The sequence below is a fragment of the Palaemon carinicauda genome, chromosome 1, assembly GCF_036898095.1.
Source record: "Palaemon carinicauda isolate YSFRI2023 chromosome 1, ASM3689809v2, whole genome shotgun sequence".
Classification (NCBI taxonomy): domain Eukaryota; kingdom Metazoa; phylum Arthropoda; class Malacostraca; order Decapoda; family Palaemonidae; genus Palaemon; species Palaemon carinicauda.
This window is the reverse complement of record NC_090725.1, coordinates 298,389,914-298,404,992: the sequence shown is the minus strand read 5'-3', so window position 1 is coordinate 298,404,992 and position 15,079 is coordinate 298,389,914.

The window sequence follows — 15,079 nt, the reverse complement described above, 5'->3', positions numbered from 1 at the left end:
CAGTCAAATATAAAAAAAAAAACTGGTATAAAATTGACATTAAAGATACTTTTTACCTGGTGAATGAACATAGATAGAGGGGATTAAAACATGACTCTTTTACTCCTAAACAGAGAACATATCTCCCACCATATCTAATCATAACCAATTACCCACTCCACCTTAATAAAATGTATAAATTAAATCCCCATGTGGGATCATCAAGAAGTATTTGGTCTCCTGCTCTATGCCACCATACATCTACACACCAGACAAGGGTCTTCCTCAATTGTATTTTTACTCCTAACCTTTGATTTATTCACTGAAATGCTAATGGCAGGCCCCAGAAAAGGCGCTTAGATAGCAAGTAGGAAAAATATAGGGTTCATGCATTTGGCTGGAAATTAAAATATCATGTATGTATGATTTCATTCTTTATTTACTGCACTAAGTAAAAGCTCAAACAAGACATTGTAGGGTAGGGTACGGTAGGGTAGGGTAGGTAAGCTAATAAGGTTTATGCTAGTAAGGTAAGGTAAAGTAAGGTAAGGTAAGGTGGGGTAGGGTAGGGTAGGCAGCCACAGATTTAAGGTGGGGTGGGGTAGGGTAGGGTAGGCAGCCACAAGAAATCTGAAGGTATCTCCATCTGTGGCAATAACCTCGAAGGATTATGTCTCATGAGCCTTGTTGTAGCAAGATCTGGCTCATAAAGGTGAGCACACATGCATAAACCGAAGTAGCGTTTGTCAGAACCTCAATATGGGGGTGTGAGGGAGTAGTGCGCAGGCCGTTGTCAACGAGAGGAGTTAGCCCGCGCATTTCACTAATGCTTAGTGACTGGGTGCACAATACTGCAAAAGACTCTCCCACATGACTAGGGTCTGTGCGTTCACTTGCAAAAGCTGTACGAGATGAAGCATGAACTCTCATCAGCGCTCCCGCAGGAGGTTGGCGAGTAGCCTTGCATGCTCCTTCAGGAGGATGCACAAGCTCGGATGGTGGCAAGCAAGGCTCAGAAAGCTTTCCTGCGTGCAGACGCACAGAAGAAAAGGCAGGCTCTTCCCCGTAAGGGAAGGAAGCCCGAAGTGGAGGTCTCGAATGGCCTATCTTCACAAAGCTCAGAGAGCTTTCTTGTGCTGTAGTGAAAGGTGTTGGTAGACAGGCATCACCATCTGCGGCAATAACCCTGAAGGGTTATAGCTCACAGGACCCGGAAGAAGCAGCAACCACAAGCGGTCGGCAGACATCACCATCTGCGGCAAAAACACTGAAGGGTTATCACTCACCAACCTCGTTGTGCACTAAGGGCACAAAGGGAGATGCGTTGACCGACATGGATCACCATCTGCAGGAATAATTCTGAAAGGGTGTAGATCATGAGACTTTTTGTGCACTAGGGCTACGATGGAAGAGGCGGCGACCACAAGCGGTCAGCATAAATCACCATCTAGGTGCTCCAAAGAGCAAATACTCCAAAGAGCTGGAAAGAGACATTGATAAATCAAGCATTTGTTTCCAAAACCCCGATGAGGGCTGACCACTAAGGTGAGGAGGGCCTTGCTCGTGAACAAGAAAGGTGCACAACACTGGGTGGAGAAGCTGATGCTTCTTATGCTGCTAGACCTCAACGCGTTGAGTGAACTCAGGTTGAGGGTGTGCCACGTAATTAGCAAGCATTGAAGTCTGACAGTGGTCAGCTTCTGGATTATATCGAAAGGACCACCTGACTGGTAGTGACTGGTAGTCTGCAACTGCTCATGTTTATGCATAGGATCTGCATGAACGAATGGAAGAGCAGATATGAAGGGTGCTGAAACTAAGTTCACAAGAACCTCTGGAGGGTGACCCATAATCTTCGATGGGAAGACCATGAATAACCCCTGGGAAGGCAGCTGTGCCCTCCGACTGTTCCCTTAACTGTAGCATCTCCAAAGGCTGTTCCTTAAAGGGGAGACCCAAAAGCCATAAAGAAGGAGAGTTGTGCATGCAGCAATGAGAGAGAGTTCCCCAGTATAGGGGAAGTGACAGTTTCTGCACCTAAGAGTTGTCCAGGGTTCAGTCGATCACCACTCTTACCCATTTGTCCATCGGAAGAGAACTAACAAGCAGAGAAAACGCGAAGGGAATGAGACACCGAAGTAAGAAGTTGGGAGTACTTCTCCCGTCATCTACTGAACTGCTCTCACTGGAAGCATGACTGACTACACCCTGAAAAAGTAAATAACCATTGATGTAAAAATGTTATTTTCATTAGTAAAATAAATTTTTGAATATACTTACCCGGTGATCATATAGCTGTCAGCTCTGCTGCCCGACAGAAAAACCTAAGGACAAAATACGCCAGCGATCGCTATACAGGTGGGGGTGTACATCAACTGCGCCATCTGTCGAGCAGGTACTCAAGTACTCCATGTCAACACAGAACCAATTTTCTCCTCGGCCCACTGGGTCTCTATTGGGGAGGAAGGGAGGGTCCTTTAATCTATGATCACCGGGTAAGTATATTCAAAAATTTATTTTGCTAATGAAAATAAAATTTTTCAATATTAAACTTAGCCGGTGATCATATAGCTGATTCACACCCAGGGGGGTGGGTAGAGACCAGCATTACATGTTGACATTATTATGAGCTAAGTATTTTGTATTTCATTTTAGCAGTTATTCAAAATAACAAACATAAAATAAATAAGTACCTGGTAAGGAAGTCGACTTGAACAATTACTCTGCCTTTTTAAGTACGTCTTCCTTACTGAGCCTCGCGATCCTCATAGGATGCTGAGCGACTCCTAGGAGCTGAAGTATGAAGGGTTGCAACCCATACTAAAGGACCTCATCAAAACCTCTAATCTAGGCGCTTCTCAAGAAATGACTTTGACCACCCGCCAAATCAAGTAGGGTGCGAAAGGCTTCTTAGCCTTCCGGACAACCCAAAAACAATAATAAAACATTTCAAGAGAAAGATTAAAAAAGGTTATGGAATTAGGGAATTGTAGTGGTTGAGCCCTCACCCACTACTGAACTCGTTGCTACGAATGGTCCCAGAGTGTAGCAGTTCTCGTAAAGAGACTGGACATTCTTAAGATAAAAAGACGCGAACACTGATTTGCTTTTCCAATAGGTTGCGTCGAATATACTTTGCAGAGATCTATTTTGTTTAAAGGCCACGGAAGTTGCGACAGCTCTAACTTCGTGTGTCCTTACCTTCAGCAAAGCTTGGTCTTCCTCATTCAGATGGGAATGAGCTTCTCGTATTAACAGTCTGATAAAATAGGATAAAGCATTCTTTGACATAGGCAAAGATGGATTCTTAACTGAACACCATAAAGCTTCAGACGGGCCTCGTAAAGGTTTTTAAATAGAACTTAAGAGCTCTTACAGGACATAAGACTCTAGTTCATTTCCAACCATACGATAAGTTTGGAATATCGAACGATATTGGTCAAGGCCGAGAAGGCAGTTCGTGTTTGGCTAGAAAACCAAGCTGTAGAACATGTAGCCGTTTCGGATGAGAATCCGATGTTCTTGCTGAAGGCATGAATCTCACTGACTCTTTTAGCTGTGGCTAAGCATATCAGGAAAAGAGTCTTAAAGGTGAGATCTTTCAGGGAGGCTGATTGTAGCGGTTCGAACCTGTCTGACATAAGGAATCTTAGTACCACGTCTAAATTCCAACCAGGTGTAACCAAACGACGCTCCTTCGTGGTCTCAAAAGACTTAAGGAGGTCTAGTAGATCTTTATTGTTGGAAAGATCTAAGCCTCTGTGACGGAAGACTGATGCCAACATGCTTCTGTAACCCTTGATAGTGGGAGCTGAAAGAGATCGTTCTTTCCTCAGATATAAGAGAAAGTCAGCTATTTGAGTTACAGAGGTACTGGTCGAGGATACGGATACTGACTTGCACCAGTTTCAGAAGATTTCCCACTTCGATTGGTAGACTCTAAGGGTGGATGTTCTCCTTGCTCTAGCAATCGCTCTGGTTGCCTCCTTCGAAAAGCCTCTAGCTCTCGAGAGTCTTTCGATAGTCTGAAGGCAGTCACACGAAGAGCGTGGAGGCCTTGGTGTACCTTCTTTGCGCGTGGCTGACGTAGAAGGTCCACCCTTAGGGGAAGTGTTCTGGGAACGTCTACTAGCCATCGAAGTACCTCGGTGAGCCATTCTCTCGCGGGCCAGAGGGAAGCAACTAGCGTCAACCTTGTCCCTTCGTGAGAGGCGAACTTCTGCAGTACCTTGTTGACAATCTTGAACGGAGGGAATGCATATAGATCTAGATGTGACCAATCTAGTAGAAAGGCATCTATATGAACTGCTGCTGGGTCCGGGATTGGTGAGCAAAATATTGGGAGCCTCTTGGTCATCGAGGTTGCGAAGAGATCTATGGTTGGCTGGCCCCAGGTGGCCCAAAGTCTCTTGCATACATCCTTGTGGAGGGTCCATTCTGTTGGAATTATTAGTCCCTTCCGACTGAGACAATCTGCCATGACATTCAAGTTGCCTTGGATGAACCTCGTTACTAGTGAAATGTCTAGACCTTTTGACCAGGTGAGGAGGTCCCTTGCGATCTCGTACCATGTCAGAGAGTAGGTACCTCCTTGCTTGGAGATGTACGCCAAAGCCGTGGTGTTGTCCGAGTTCACCTCCACCACTTTGCCTTGAAGGAGAGACCTGAAGCTTTTCCAGGTCAGACGTACTGCCCGTAGCTTCTTGCAGTTGAAATGCATTGTCCTTTGACTCGAGTTCCATAATCCCGAGCATTCCCTACCGTCTAATGTCGCACCCCAGCCTACGTCCGATGCGTCCGAGAAGAGAACGTGGTTGGGAGTCTGAACAGTCAGGGGAAGACCCTCTCTAAGGTTGATATAGTCCTTTCACCAAGTCAGACCAGACTTTATCTTTCCGGAAACCGGGATCGAGACCGCTTCTAGCGTCTTGTCCTTTTTCCAGTGAAAAGCTAGATGGTATAGAAGAGGACGGAGGTGTAAACTTCCTAGTGACACAAATTGATCCACGGATGACAGTGTCCTTACCAGACTCATCCACAGCCTGACTGGGCAGCGTTCCTTCTTCAGCATCTTCTGGATGGATAGCAGGGCTGGGGGTTGATCGTCTTGTTCAGCAACGTCCTCATCAGAGGGTTCCTCATCCGAAACTGATGAGGAAACGGCAACGGAGTGGGCAACGTCTGACTCGCTGAATCCGGTCGCACTGGTGGATGCGTGACGGAGCCGGACGCAATATCATGGTACTGCTGCACAGTCTGTGAACTGTCAACAACCATGGGTGCGCGAGGAAGTACAGCGTCAACCCGAAACTGTCTAGACTGTCTGGGTTGTGCAGTCAACACCCTACCGGGTTGCTGAGGTTGACGCACTGCGTCACAACAAGTCACCTCTGCTGGTTGTTGAACGTCTTCCTAGTGAAACACTGAACGTCAACAACCACCTCCGAGCGTCGCTTAACGTCAACGTGCGACTGGCAACCCACACTGGGTCGCATCGGTGGAGGAACCACCTCAACTGGCAGACGCGAGTAGGATACCTCAGCGTCAACAGGGCGCACAACCAACCGGTTGGAAGGTTGTTGGCCAGAAGGTTCTTCTCCGTATTTAAGTCCTCTATCAAGGACACAAGCTTGGACTGCATGTCTTGCAGCAAAGCCCATTTAGGGTCTACGGGAGCAGGTGTGGCAACAGACGGGGTTAGCGACTGAGGCGGAACCATTTACCATCCCTGGAAGCCTTGTTATGTGTGACATAATAGTACAGCAAAACTTCAAAGGCTCGACAAAAGTTGAGAAAGTTGACCTGTAAACAACTTGGAGCGTCTCCTGGCTAGGCGCCAGGGCGAGTCTACCAGAATTGAGAAGTCTACCTGGGCAGAGGCATGAACTCCCAAGCCGAGAACTTCTCTCGTGTCCTATCAGACTCTCGCTCTATAAGCCAGCTTAAAAGAAGGGAAATCAAAGGCTGTATCCCTAAAACTCCTCCTGGTGCAAAAACCAGTCGCCTAGCCAACGTAACGCTCTCTAGGAGAGCGAGAGAGCACTGGCTTAACAACAACGGCTTCGAAGTAGCTAGGCCTAGTGTAAGTTCTGACGTTAGGCGAACGAGGAGCAGCAGTTACAAGATCCGGACGAAGATCCTTAAAAAATCATCATGATTTAATTAAAGTCCATAGGAGGCTAAGCAGCTTAAGGCTCCTCTCCAAATGACAGAGTCCTCAAAGGAATATCAGTAGGAGGGAGAACAGCACTTTCTCATCTACAGGAACCTTGTCCGAGAAAAGCTAGGTTATCTCAGTGAGGGTCTCACTGGTGCATTAGCAGCAGACCAGAGGGCAACGTTATGTAACTGCTTGACAGTCTGTGAACTGTCAAAAACTGAACTGTCAACCACAACAGGTGCGTGAGGACATACAGCACTGGTGCATTAGTAGCAGTCCAGAAGGAAACGTCATGTAACTGCTTGACAGTCTGTGAGCTGGCAACAACCATAGCTGTGTGGGGAAGCCTCTACTCCTGACTGACTAGTCTGCTGCGGGCGAGTAGCGGTAACCACAGTGGGTTGCGGAGGTTGAAGCACAGCGTCAAAACAAAGCAACTTAACTCCACCCTCCTGTTGTTGTGGTAACTCGCGAACGTCAACGGAGGGTAGCGTGCGTCTGTGAACGTCAACGTGCGGCTGGCAGGGTACACTGCGCATGGGTGGTGGAACTCTCACAGGCGGAGTGCGGGAGCAGGTAGCGTCAGCGTCTACTGTACGCACAACCGTGGTTGGTTGTAGGCTAACGGGTGCAGCGTCAACCTTCTCCGCACGATACTCCTGCATAAAAGATGCTAACTGTGTCTGCATAGACTGTAGCAAAGACCACTTAGGGTCTACAGCAGCAGGTGCGGCAACAGACGGTGTTACTGCCTGTTGCGGTACCGCTTTGCCTCTCTTAGGAGGTGTGCAGTCATCGGAAGACTGTAGCGAGTCCGAACTGACCCAGTGGCTACACCTGGGCCGTTGGACTTGCGCGGAAGGGACCGACTTGCGCTTAATAAGCTGCGAGACCTTGGTCCAAGGTTTCTTACGAGAAACCTCTTCCGCAGACGAGAAGTAAATGGGCTCTCTCGTCTTTGTGTGGGTGGGGCGATCTTGGGTAGATACGCCCGAAACCACGGAGGGAAAACGTCTGTTCGTTGATCAAGGCCTGACGAACCCATAAGTCGTTCGACATTACTTCTCCCCTGGGCTTGGGAGCTTGCAAGAGGTCCCGGACTAGGTGAACGACAGGCACGAACAGACGAACCCTCGGACGCAACACTGTAACACTTTGCGCATATCACTTTATCACTTCGATTTTCTGTTTTGCACTTATTTCACTGAAATCGAAACTTTTACTGATTTCTACCTGAAACACGCAATCCTACCCTTCATTAAAAGGTAGTAATTGCGAAAACAGTCGTATAATGCAACAGAAAACATATATAAAGATAAAGAATTCAGTGGCTGGGAAAGAGACTAAACACTAGTTCAAATAAACTATGTTTACAATCTCTCACCGCACATAGCCTGGGGATAAGAAAAAAACCCTAGAAACGTTTTACCTTCTTCCCCGTACAGCGACTAGGGAGGAGAGTAACACAAGAACAACGTTACCCGCTGAACGGAACGTTTTTTCTCCTCTCTCTCCCTCCGTCTCTATCTCTCTCTCTCTTTCTCTCTTGATTTCGCACCTGAGAGAAGAGCCCAATTATATATCGTCAAAACATGTTATTTGGCTAAAGGAAAAAACTGAAAGGTTTTCCAAATAAAAAGTTCCTTTAATTAGAATTTAAACCATTTAAGCTAAGAAAGAATGAACGAAACGTCAGAATCGGTTTACTCTTACTGCAAAGTGAAACCGTGATACACTCTCTCTCTATCGTAACGATAGAGCGCATGTTGAACGTCCTGAACGTCAACAACTGCGTAGTCTAAAAAAACTAAACGTTAGTTCATCTTTGAAAACAGTACGAGACTATCAAAGAAATTCTTTCATAAAACATTAAATTTAAAAAGTTTTAAATTCTTTAAAGGATAAATACGATATAACGGCCTCAACGTTGATTAACTTTGGTTCCAAGTTAGGACCGCCTACTATCAGGAAAGGTAGCATATAAACAAAACAAGAAAATTTATTTTCATATGTTTATAATAAATGGAAAGTTAATCGAAGAGGCCTAATAAAGGCGGAGAGATATAAAATATATAGATCTATAACGTGTTAAGCAAAATTACTAAAAACCTAAACACACTTCCGTCTAAGGGAAGGGTCGGCCATTTAAAAGTGAAAGAGAGTCCATACTCTCTTTGTCACCAAAATTAAATCTATCCAAAACGAGTTCAAGTTTTGAGATGAAGATAAAACCCCTGCATAGCGAAAGCTCAAAACTGGAATAGTGTACTTCACCAAATAGTTGTGAAAACAAATCCAGTTAGTAACAGCGTATTTAGTAGGTCTTGCCAGTGGCACAACAGAGAGAAAATTGGTTATGTGTTGACATGGAGTACTTGAGTACCTGCTCGACAGATGGCGCAGTTGATGTACACCCCCACCTGTATAGCGATCGCTGGCGTATTTTGTCCTTAGGTTTTTCTGTCGGGCAGCAGAGCTGACAGCTATATGATCACCGGCTAAGTTTAATATTGAAAAAGACAATTTTATGTAAAGAGCTGATAAGGGGAGAGACATGCAGCACGTCTTCACTCTACAGAGCAATAAGCAAAAGTGACGTCATATAACCCACTACATCCCGCTAATTAGCGGCAGACTGTTATACTAGTTTCAGCTTTGCCCAAAGTATTATATCCATAGTAACAATCAAGAGAGTTTGTATTAGGTGTTGGAACACAGGGACTTTAGCAAACATAACCACACACACATTACCTATGTTATGACTCCAGGTCTTTCTCTTTACTTACCAATGGGTTTCAAATGCCTGGAATAGCCTGTCTGATCCTAAAACTGTTTCACATACAAACTTATTATCAGAACATTGGCCCATGTAACATATTGCTATTTCTCCTTACCGAAATCTAAGAGGTCGAAGCCCGAGGTCTTTCTGTAGCTAGGGGACTATTAATTGGAGTCCATTTTCTACTATTAGGTGAAGGTATAATGTAGTTGCTTCCAGTATGAAGTTGTGGAGCTGCCCGTGCTTCTTGTTCTGTTGAATTAATATATTTGTATAAATGTAACAGTCAAATTATAAAAAAAAACTGGTATAAAATTGACAAAGATATTTTTTACCTGGTGAGTGAACATATATAGAGGGGATTAAAACATGACTTTTTTACTCCTAAACAGAGAACATATCTCCCACCATATCTAATCATAACCAATTACCCACTCCAGCTTAATAAAATGTATAAATTAAATCCCCATGTGGGATCATTAAGAAGTATTTGGTCTCCTGCTCTATGCCACCATACATCTACACACCAGACAAGGGTCTTCCTCAATTATATTTTTACTCCTAACCTTTGATTTATTCACTGAAATGCTAATGGCAGGCCCCAGAAAAGGTGCTTAGATAGCAAGTAGGAAAAATATATGGTTCATGCATTTGGCTGGAAATTAAAGTTTGGTTCATGTATTTGGCTATAAATTAAAGTATCATATATTTACCCTTCCATTCTATATTTACTGCACTTAGTAAAAGCTCAAATATGACAATGTAGGGTAGGGTAGGGTAGGGTAGGCAAGGTAAGCTAAGGTAAGGTTATGTTATGTTGTTAGGGTAGGGTAGGGTAGGGTAGGGTAGGTTAGGGTAGCATAGATAAGGGTAACTAAAGGTAGGTATAGTAAGGATAGGTATGGTAAGAGTAGGTAAGCACAGGTATGAGGTATAGTAAGAGTTAGTTAAGTAAAGGTAAGGTAGGGTAAGGTAAGGTAAGGTAAGGTAAGGTAAGGTAAGGTAGGGTAGGGTAGGGTAGGGTAAGGTAATGTAAGGGTAGGGTAAGGGAAGGGTAGGGTAGGGTAAGGTTAGTGAAGGGTAGGGTAAGGTAGGGTAGGGTAAGGTAAGGGTGGGTTAGCTAAGTTAAGGTTAGGTGAGGTACGGTATGGATAGGATAGCTAAGGTAAGGGTGTAAGGTAGGGTAAGCAAGGGTAGGGTAAGGGAAAGTTAAGAGCAAGTAAGGTATGAGTAGGTAAGAGAGTAGGTAAGGTGAAGGCAGGCAAGGTAAGAGTAGGTAAGGTCAGGACAAGCAAAGTATGTATATGTAAATTATGCGTGGGTAAAGTATAGTTAGGAAAGTTAAGATTAAATAAAGTATAGGTATGAAAGGTAAGGTTAGGTAATGTGAGAGTCATTAAGGTTAGATGAGGTAAGGTAGGGTAAGATGAGGTAAGGTAGGATGAGGTAAGGTAGGATAAGATAAGGTAAGGATAGGTAAGGTAAAGTGAGGTTAGATAAAGTAAGGGTAGGTAAAGTGAGGTTAGGTAAAGTGAGGTTAAGTAAAGTAAGGTTAGGTAAAGTGAGGTTAAGCAAGGTAAGGTAGTTAAGAAAAGGGTATGTAAGGTAAGAATGGGTACGATAGGGGCACCAAAGTGAGGTTAGGTAACTACAATATAAACGAGAGAGTATTTTGTAAATTTTATTTTCGTAATTATGCTCGGTGGATTTTGAGAAAGCATTTGATAGCATTTCACGTAGTATGCTAAGAAAATATGAGGCACTATGAGATACCAGAAAAGATTGTAAACCTCAATGGTTATGCATAGTGGAACTTGATGGTAGTCTTACAGATACATTTGAGGTCAAGACTGGAGTACTACAGGGTGGAATACTGTCCCCTCTGTTGTTTATTATGGTGATTGATTATGTTATGAACAAGGTAATGCAAGGAATGAATAATGGCATTCACTGTTAAGTGGATCAGAGATTATGTGATCTTGAATACGCAGATGATATAGTTCTAATTGTTTCTACAATGGTTGAAATACAGGAAATGATTGATAGGTTAGTAATGGAGGGGAGAAAGATTGGATTGGTGATCAACTCGAGAAAGACAGAGATCATGCATATTACAGGGCAATGTAACAGTAACAAAACTACTTTTTCTTATAGAAAAAATTATGCTCTTAGAAAATGACACTCGTTCTTGTCGCAAATGAATAGTTTCAGAAATATATATATATATATCTATATCCTACGGTAATGGGGGACCCCCAGTGGGAACTTGGGGTTTTGGGTGGGGAAAACACACTTGGGAAATGATGTATAGCCGTAAAACAAGCCTTTTCTTCTCTATACATTACCTTCTTGGATTTATAATAACCGGAGGAAAAGACAAAACAGTATACAGTGATGCCTACGGATACGAAAGTAATACGTTCAGGATACGGTTTCGTATCCTGGTTTTTTCGTATCCTGAGTCGCGTTTTACATGTAAATAGCCTAATCCGTTCCAAGCCTTACAAAAAGTCACCTTTTCTTTCATAAACACGATAAACTGTAGTAATAAACATGCAATGCAGCCATTTCTATCATTCAATAATTAACCCCACCGTTAAAAACAGCCTAATCCATTCCAGAAACCACCATGAGATTATTCAATAATGTAGTTATAGCCTAGTTATCCCCTCCAAGCCCTAAGAAAACGGTCCATTTTCTTTACTACTGTATAAAAGTTATGGTACTGTATGTAAAGCATTTGGATCAGTGAAGGTGTATTGTTACCTGTACATCTAAATTAAGGGTTGATACCCTGAAAAAAAAAGGTACTGTACTCTCGGCGACGAGTTGGGATCTCGTAAGCTTTTCGTATCCTGAAAATTTTTTCGTATACTGGGGCATAAAAAGCTTTGTATCGCTTTTCGTATCCTGAATTTTTCGTAAGCAGAAACTTTCATATCCAGAGGTATCACTGTAACTGTATAAACTTTGGGGCGTCGTTGCAAAGACTATTCCTCATGAAAAAATACAGTAACCAGTGCTGCCAATGCCTGATGTAGAACAAATGTTAGCATTCCATGCTAACATTAGCACACTCACGTACGTACGTTCGTACATACCAGTTTTCGATCTTCTGCGCAAAAACCCCGCCTCCCTACGCAGAAACTTTTCCCCCACCAATAGGATTTCTTCTTCCCTAACCGTGAAATGTAACTCTCCGTCTCTCTACCAGCTCTGTTCAAGTTTATTACATGATTAATTATGTAATAACCCCGTATACATTATTTTTTACCCTAGAATTACTCGTTTTATTATCCTATACCTTATAAAATCAACTCATTTTATATTCCCATTCAATATTATTTATCATACATCGCATTTTATCTTCCTATATTGGTTTTATTCCTTTTGCTATTTCTTTGTCACAAGCCAGATTTCACATAAATACTTGCTCTATACAAGTTTCCCTATCCAGTTCATTCATGTTTACCCTCTAGACTCCGTTGTTTTCCCGTTAACCAATCACGATCCTATACGTATTCAAAGTTTACACAAGGGGGTTGTCAGTTAATATTTCCCTACCCCCTTCCTTTATCTCTTTAACTGGTCTATTCATACCCCTTGCACCAAATCCTTTTCGCTGGAACCTTTGTCCTTGTAAGGTGTACGTCATTTCAAGCGAGATTTATTTTTTCGTATTTTGCCATGGAGGAAGTTATATAAACTTGTATCGGCTGCAGTATTCCATACCTAAAAGCATTTGCTAAATTATATGGTGATTTTTATGATTCATCATCCAATGTTGATAATTTCCTTAAAATACACGATATAATTCCTCACCGTTTACAGTGTCCCAAGTGCCGTTCCCTCCTATCTTACAAGAAAGACATTCACGTGTTGTATTGTAATACCGAAACCAAGATACCTAAAACCAAAAAGAAATGTCGGTGTCGTTATACCGTTACTTCTTATAAAGGTACATTTTAGGAAAAAGTCGCCTACCCCCTTGGAAGATATTATTTAAAGTTAAACCGTCAGTCTCACACTCCTGTGTCCCGCAAGTTTCGACGTCCCCTTCTTAAGTCATTCAACAAAAGTCATTATATGTGTTTTGTGACCTGTTAACTTCTAGGTTAGGTTAGGTGGGTTTGTTAGGTTCTGAACCCTTTTTGTACCTTTTTATATAGTGTAAAGTGTATAGGAACAATTCATTAAAATACACATGATAATATTACCGTAGCATTGCTACCGTTAGCAATACCTTTGTAACGTTGTTAACAGTGTATAATTGGTAACGTTCCTTATTTTAACATTCCTAGTATATACGAGAGTTTTGTGACCTGGGAACCCCTAGGTTAGGTTAGGTGGGTTTGTTAGGTTCTGTACCCTTTTTGTAATTTTTATATATTGTGTAACTGGCATTATTACCGTAACACTCCCAGGCATCGTTGATAACACTGTGTATCATGGGTAAAGCTGCTAATGTTATCGTTCGCAGTACATTCGTGAGTGAAGTGACACCGTTGAACAAGTGCTTATATTTAAATATTTTAATACAACACATATGACAACAGTGGTTATATTTAGCCATTTTAACAGAAAATATATTGTTTTCCTGTAGAAAATAACGTGATTTAACCGTTTTTCACCTTCATTTCATATGTAATAACAGCAACCAATTCGGCAACTTGAAGTTGGTCGAATTGGTTGATCTGTTTGTTTGCGGTTGAAATGAAGGTCAAATTCGGTTAAATCACGTTATTTAATATAAGAAAACATATATTTTCTGTTAGAAATCACACCCTGTAATACAATACAACTTTACCAAGTAATCATCATTACCAGCAATGGATCACTAGTTACAGAATTCAAGGAGACATTAGGGAGGGCAGAGCAAGCAATAGCCAGGCTAAAACAGTTTGAAGATCAAATCGACTACCAAATTACATCAAAATCCTAATATACATTTCACTTGTAAGATCGATATCAACTTGTGGGCACCAGTCGTGGTACAGCACTGTAACAACTGATGTAAAATCTCTTGCCTTTGAAAATACAGCATTGAGAAGGATTTTGGGAATCAATGGCAGCAGCAATAATAAAGGCAGCAGCTATAACAAAGGCTGCGGGAGATTACATATGAGAATTGGGTTGAACTGAGAGATGGTACAGGAAAGAGACATAAGACTATCCACCGAGGAACTATACATCCTATGGCTTCCAGAGCATTAAGATAATTTGGTTTGCTTTATTGCCTTATTAAATCCTATTTAAAAAACGCCCAAAGATACGCCCTACGCAAATCTGTACCGTTAAGTATACTCTAAGGGTAGGCCTAATCTAGCATGAAGTTGCTTGGTCTTGAAAGAAATATAGGCCTACTTCAAGATACACTTCTATTATTATTATTATTATTATTACTACTATCCAAGCTACAACCCTAGTTGGAAAAGCAAGATGCTATAAGCCCAGGGGCTCCAACAGGGAAAAATAGCCCAGTGAGGAAAGGAAATCAGGCTAATCTCACCAAGAATAAAAGACAAACATTAACTGTAAAATAATTTGAATATCATGAAGTTATTGAGCATTACCTTCACAGTAAATGAAACAGACGAAATTCACAGCACAGTTCAATATATATCGCCGTTCCTTGTTGACATGGAGGAGAAACAAATGACGTATGGGAGAAATTTTTCTTCCAAAATCTCAGATTCTCGGGAAGCTCTTTCTCAGTTGGAACCAGTGTTGCCAGATGGGTTAGCCTAAAAATCCTTAAAAGTCGTGAAAAAAATCCCCAAAACCGCCCAAAAATCCCCATTTCCAGATATATATTTTCTTATAATATGGAAATTACTCACTATACTTCATGTAATTGTAAGTAAACTAATTTCAACAATATAAAGGTTTACTCATCTCTGTTTTTTCTTCATAGAAATACGTACAGAAGATCGTCACCTGTCATCCAAAATCCCCAAATCTAAGGATAAATCTCCAAATCTAGGGAAAAATTCCCATATCTGGCACCGCTGGCTGGAACTCACTTGGTGCAGTGTTGCCACTTGCCAGTAGGGTTAGTGTAAAAATTCCTAAAACTCATGATAAAAAATCCCCATTTTCACAAATATATTTTCTTCTGGTCACGTAGGGTTTAGTAATATACTGCATATAAGTGCAAGATA